Source organism: Gavialis gangeticus, unplaced genomic scaffold (assembly GCF_001723915.1).
Source record: "Gavialis gangeticus isolate Ggan-Ray unplaced genomic scaffold, GavGan_comp1, whole genome shotgun sequence".
Classification (NCBI taxonomy): domain Eukaryota; kingdom Metazoa; phylum Chordata; order Crocodylia; family Gavialidae; genus Gavialis; species Gavialis gangeticus.
In genome coordinates, this window is record NW_017728992.1 from 148,928,187 (window position 1) to 148,933,833 (window position 5,647).

The window sequence follows — 5,647 nt, forward strand, 5'->3', positions numbered from 1 at the left end:
AAGAAGTCCTTTTTTAAATAGATAGGGGGCAAAAAGAAGGTACTGGATAATGTGGGGTCCTTGAAAGACATGCTAGGAAATCTGGTCATCACACCAGATGACAAAGCTAACCTATTTAATGACTTCTTTTCCTCTGTTTTCCTGAGTAGGGACCCTATCAACCCCCCCCCCGGCCCCCCTCAGGCCCCAGGGGAGGTGCACCTAAGCCAAGGATCAGTGAGGATCTAGTCAGGGACCTTCTGGAGGGACTGGATGAATTTAAATCAGCTGGTCCGGCCGATCTCCATCCCAGAGTGCTGAGGGAATTAGCTGAGGTCATTGCGGGACCCCTGGCATGGCTTTACGAGCACTTGTGGTGCTCTGGTGTGGTGCCAGAGGACTGGAAGAGGGCCAACATGGATCCCATCTTCAAAAAAGGGAGGGAGGAGGACCCGGGAAACTATAGGCCAGTTAATCTTACCTCAAACCTGGGTAAGCTTTTTGAGAGAATTATCCTGGCACATGTCCATGAGGGGCCAGCAGGGGAGGTTATGCTTAGGGGCAACCAAGATGGGTTCATTAGAGGCAGGTCCTGTCAGACCAACCTGGTGGCCTTCTATGACCAGGTCACCAAATCCTTAGATGCAGGGGTAGCAGTGGATGGCTAGGATCTGGAACCAACTTCCAAGAGAAGTGGTGCTGGCTCCTACTCTGGGGGTCTTTAAGAGGAGGCTAGATGTACATCTTCCTGGGGTCCTTTGACCCCAGTACTCTTTCCTGCCATGACAGGGGGTCGAACTCGATGATCTGCTCAGGTCCCTTCCAACCCTAGAAACTATGTAACTATGCTCCATGTGCTGCAGTGGGGGGCTGGCTGGGGCACAAGGTGCCTCAGCAGGACATAACCATCCCCTGCGCCAAAGTACCAGTGGGCGCTGGGGGAGTCCCTGTTTCCCCGTTTACTACTAGGAGTGACTAGAAATAAGTCGCAAGCTGGCAGAGGGTAAATGCAGGAGTGACTAGAAATAAGTCGCAAGCTGGCAGAGGGTAAATGCAGACTAGACATCAGGAGGCGCTACTTCACTGTCAGGGCAGCTACGATCTGGAACCAACTTCCAAGCAAAGTGGTGCTGGCTCCTACCCTGGGGATCTTTAAGACAAGGCTCAACAATCACCTTGCTAGGGTCGTTTGACCCCAGTACTCTTTCCTGCCATGGCAGGGGGTCAGATTTGATGATCTGCTCAGGTCCCTTCTGACTCTGCAAACTATGAAACTATGAAAGAAGGTAACAAGTAATGTGGGGCCTCTGCAGGACATGCTTGGAAATCTTGTGCTAGCAGCAGACAACAAAGCTAATCTCTTTAACGGATTCTTTTCTTACATTTTTCTGTGCAGGGACAGGGACATCCACCCCCCACTGGGATTCCGGATGGACCCAGGGGAGGCGCAACCAGGCCCAGGGTCAGTGAGGACCTAGTCAGGGAATTTCTGGAGGGACTGGATGTATTTAAATCAGTAGGTGGATGATCTCCACCCCAGAGTGCTGAGGGAATTGGCAGAGGTCATTGTGGGACCCGTGGCACAGCTTTATGAGTACTCATGGTGCTCTGGCGAGGTGCTAGAGGACTGGAAAAGGGCCAATGTGGTCCCCATTTTGAAAAAAGGGAGAAAAGAGGACCCAGGAAACTATAGCCCCGTTAGTCTTACCTCAGTCCTGGGAAAGTTCTTTGAGAAAATTATCCAGGAGCACATCTGCAAGGGACCAGCAGGGGAGATTATGCTTAGGGGCAACCAGCATGGGTTCATTAGAGGCAGGTCCTGTCAGACCAACCTGGTGGCCTTCTACGACTGGGTCACAAAAGCCTTGGACACAGGTGTTGCGGTGGATGTAGTCTTTCTGGACTTTAGGAAGGCCTTCGACACTCACTCTCACCCCATCCTCATTAAAAAAAATTACGAGACTGGTGTCAGCGCCTACACAGTCAGATGGGTTGCTACTTGGCTGGAGCGCCGCACCCAGAGAGTGGTGGTGGATGGGTCGTTTTTGACCTGGAGGGATGTGGGCAGTGGGGTCCCCCAGGGTTTGGTCCTCAGGCTGCACTGTTCAATATCTTCATTGGCAACTTGGACGAGGGGGTGAAAAGCACCTTGTTCAAATTCGCAGATGACACTAAGATGTGGGGAGAAGTGAGCATGCTGGAGGAGAGGGACAGGCTACAACTAGATCTGGACAGGTTACAGAAGTGGGCGGATGAGAATAGGATGGGTTTCAATAAGAACAACTGCAAGGTATTGCACCTGGGGAGAAAGAACCAGCAGCATACCTACAGGCTGGGGAACTCCCTTCTAGTCAGCACAGAGGCAGAAAGGGATCTTGGTGTCATTACTGATTCCAAAATGAACATGGGCCGCCAATGTAGGGATGCGGTCAGGAAGGCTAACTGCACCTTGTCATGTATAGATGCATTACAAGCAAATCCAAGGAGGTGATCCTCCCCCTCTAGGTGACATTGGTCAGGCCGCAGTTGGAGTACTGTGTCCAGTTCTGGGTGCTGCACTTCAGGAGGGATGTGGACAGCATTGAGACGGTCCAAAAGAGGGCCACTCGCATATTCAGGGGGCAACAGGGTAGGCCTTATGAGGAGAGGCTATGGGACCAGAACCTGTTCAGCATCCACAAAAGAAGGCTGAGAGGAGACCTGGTGGCCACCTACAAACTAGCAAAGGGGGACCAGCAGGCAATGGGAGAGTCCGTGCTCCCCCAAGCACTACCGGGAGTAACAAGGAATAACAGCCATAAGTTGACTGAGAGTAGATTCAGGCTGGACATCAGGAGGCACTACTTCACAGTCAGGGTGGCTAGGAGCTGGAACCAACTTCCAAGGGAAGTGGTGTTTGCCCCTACCCTGGGGGTCTTCAAAAGGAGGCTAGACAATCACCTAGCTGGGGTCGTTTGACCCCAGCATCCTTTCCCGCCCATGGCAGGGGGTCAGACTTGATGATCTGCTTAGGTCCTTTCTGACCCTACAAACTATGAAACTATGAACTCCAACATTCCAACCCAGCTGAGCACTGACCAACAGCTGCCCCAGGAGTGGGACAGCTCCCAGCCAGCCCCTCCTGGGTGGCGAATCCTTGCCCAGCAAGGGACTCACCAGCAGCTGACCCAGAAGCAGGGCAACTCCCAGTGAGCCCCCTCTTAGGCAGGGAAGCTCTGCTGGGCATGGGGCTCGCTGGCAGATGTGTCCTGATGTGAATGGAGCCAGGAGAGCTCTGCTGGCTGCAGCAACCTCTATCTTCCAGCCCTGTGCACATCAGGACTCATCCCAATGTGCACAGGGCCAGGAAACAGCTTCTGCTGAAGCTGGCAGAGCTCTCCTGGCCCCATGTGCATTGGGACTAGCCCCAATGCCCCCTGCCATCCTCCAGAGAGCCTGGAGCTCTCCCTGGCTGTTGCAAGCAGGGCAGAGCAGGGCAAGAGCAGCCCTGTACCAGGCTGCTCCCATTGGGAGCATATTTGTTCCCATCAGGGTGCATGTGTAGACACGCTCCCAGGGAAGGTTTACTGCACAGTATTTTACTGTGCAGTTAGCCTATATTGTATTAATAGCACATGTAGACATGCCCTAAGAGAGCAAAATGTGCTTTTATTTCAAGTTAAGGAAATGTAGAAGGAACACATGAAGGAGATGGACAAAGAGACAGATGACATCATCACTTAAAAGCTTTCTGAACAGATTGCTGAGAGCATTGCCCCTACAGGTGCCATGCATGTTAAGGTTCAGAACACAGGTAGCAATGATGCAGGCTTGTTGAACTACTTAACCTGATAAAACTCTTATGTTTTTCCTGTCACCTAAATTCTTTTCCTTATGTCAGCACTAAGATTCCACCTAGATTCATAGCTAATTCTAGTTTTGATGCTAGACCAGTAATATTTTTCATCAAGAGTTATCTTAATTTTGTTGCTAAGCACACAGCTATCCAAAGCATATGAATTATTCTTACTGATCACAGTGCTTAGGTAGCATAAATATATAATAATGCTGGAAGACCTTAACGGTTATTATCAAGTATATATTTGATTTATGGGCACCTGTGGATCCAGTTAAAGCTGATGCCATGCTAGGCACTTCGGGCATTTATACACGTGCTCCGAGAGCCGCTTTAATTAAAGTGCCTGAAGTGTCTCATGTATCAGCTTCCCCACACTGAAAAATGGTGGTGGGGGGTGCTTTAACTAAAACTCATTAAACAAGCTTTAGTTAAAGTGCCCCTGCTGCCATTTTTCAGTACAGGGATGCTGATACATGAGATGCTGGAGTTTGTTGGCGTGCAGTAGTTACCACACTCTGGCAGACTCATTCAATTGAGTTGGCTCCAACACACTGTAATTACAGTGCATTGAAAAAGCCTTACTACTCATGTATAGGTGCCCTTCATGAGCTGAAGGCAAGAAGCAGGTAAATGCCTTTAAGCAGTTAACTCCTTTAAGCTGTTCTGTCCCAGACATTTGTCTGTATACAAGTTTGATTAGCATGGGCTGAGAGCTGAGAATTACTTGCTAATGGAAAGGTTAAGTGTATCAGGAACAGTAAGGTAATAAAAAGCAATCACAAAAAGGAACAAATGAACAGAAACCATGGGGACAGTCATGAGCTTGGCCCTGAGAGGGACCAGAGACATAGCTCCTTGGCGAACAGTATTGGCTAAAAAGGCTGGTTTGGAAATTGTGAACAGAAAATCTGTCTGATGTTGGTCATTCTGCCTATTCTGGGATACAGGGCTTTGTAAATTAACTACATTGCACCCTAGATACACATGACTGTATCATCCACTTCTTATTCATTGTCTTGCCAGGTTTTTTTTCTATTATATGGGCTAGCCTCAAACACCAAAGATAGCAAGAATGATTTCCTAAGACTGATTAAATTCTATACCGCAAATAGGTTATCAAATCAGTGCTCCCATTCTTCAGTTTATTTGTTGAAACTGTATCAACTGGATTGGTTGAACATCACTGTGCTCAAGAGTGCAAAGATTCAGTTGTCCTGGTGTCACTAAGGGCTGTGAGCAGAACGTAAGCGGTTTGCCTCATGCATCTGTTCAGGACGCCAACAGAATTAGCCTTTACTAAACACAGTCAGACCGCCACTCTCTTGAGAATGAAAGAAGTTCTATTTTAGATTTCATGGATTGTAAAGAATAGCGCTAGACAGTTTCTATGTCCATTTAATGACATTTTTCACATACTTTCATTGTAGATTACATACATGTAGAATACTTCTGTGCTCCCTGTTACTGTATTATCTGTGAATTACCAGTTTAAATAAAGCTTACTTAAAGCATCCTCTCTTAGTGGCATGGGTGTAATATGCCCTTCCTTTCTTAGAAGAGCTAGATTCTCTCATTGCAGCAGATCAGCTTTTTAGTTTCAGGATAATTTCTTCACAGGGACTTCCAATGATAAAAAGAAATTGAAAATTATTAGAAACAGATTAGATTTACTATCTTATACATTATTACCCTATAAATACAGCCTAATAATTTCCTTTTTAATACATTTTATATTAACTGGAACGGAGGTTTTGGTGCTGCTTGCTTTTCCAATTTAAACTGCAAGATCATTTTCTGCAAGGTAAAAAAAATAGCAAGGAAGCCAATTCC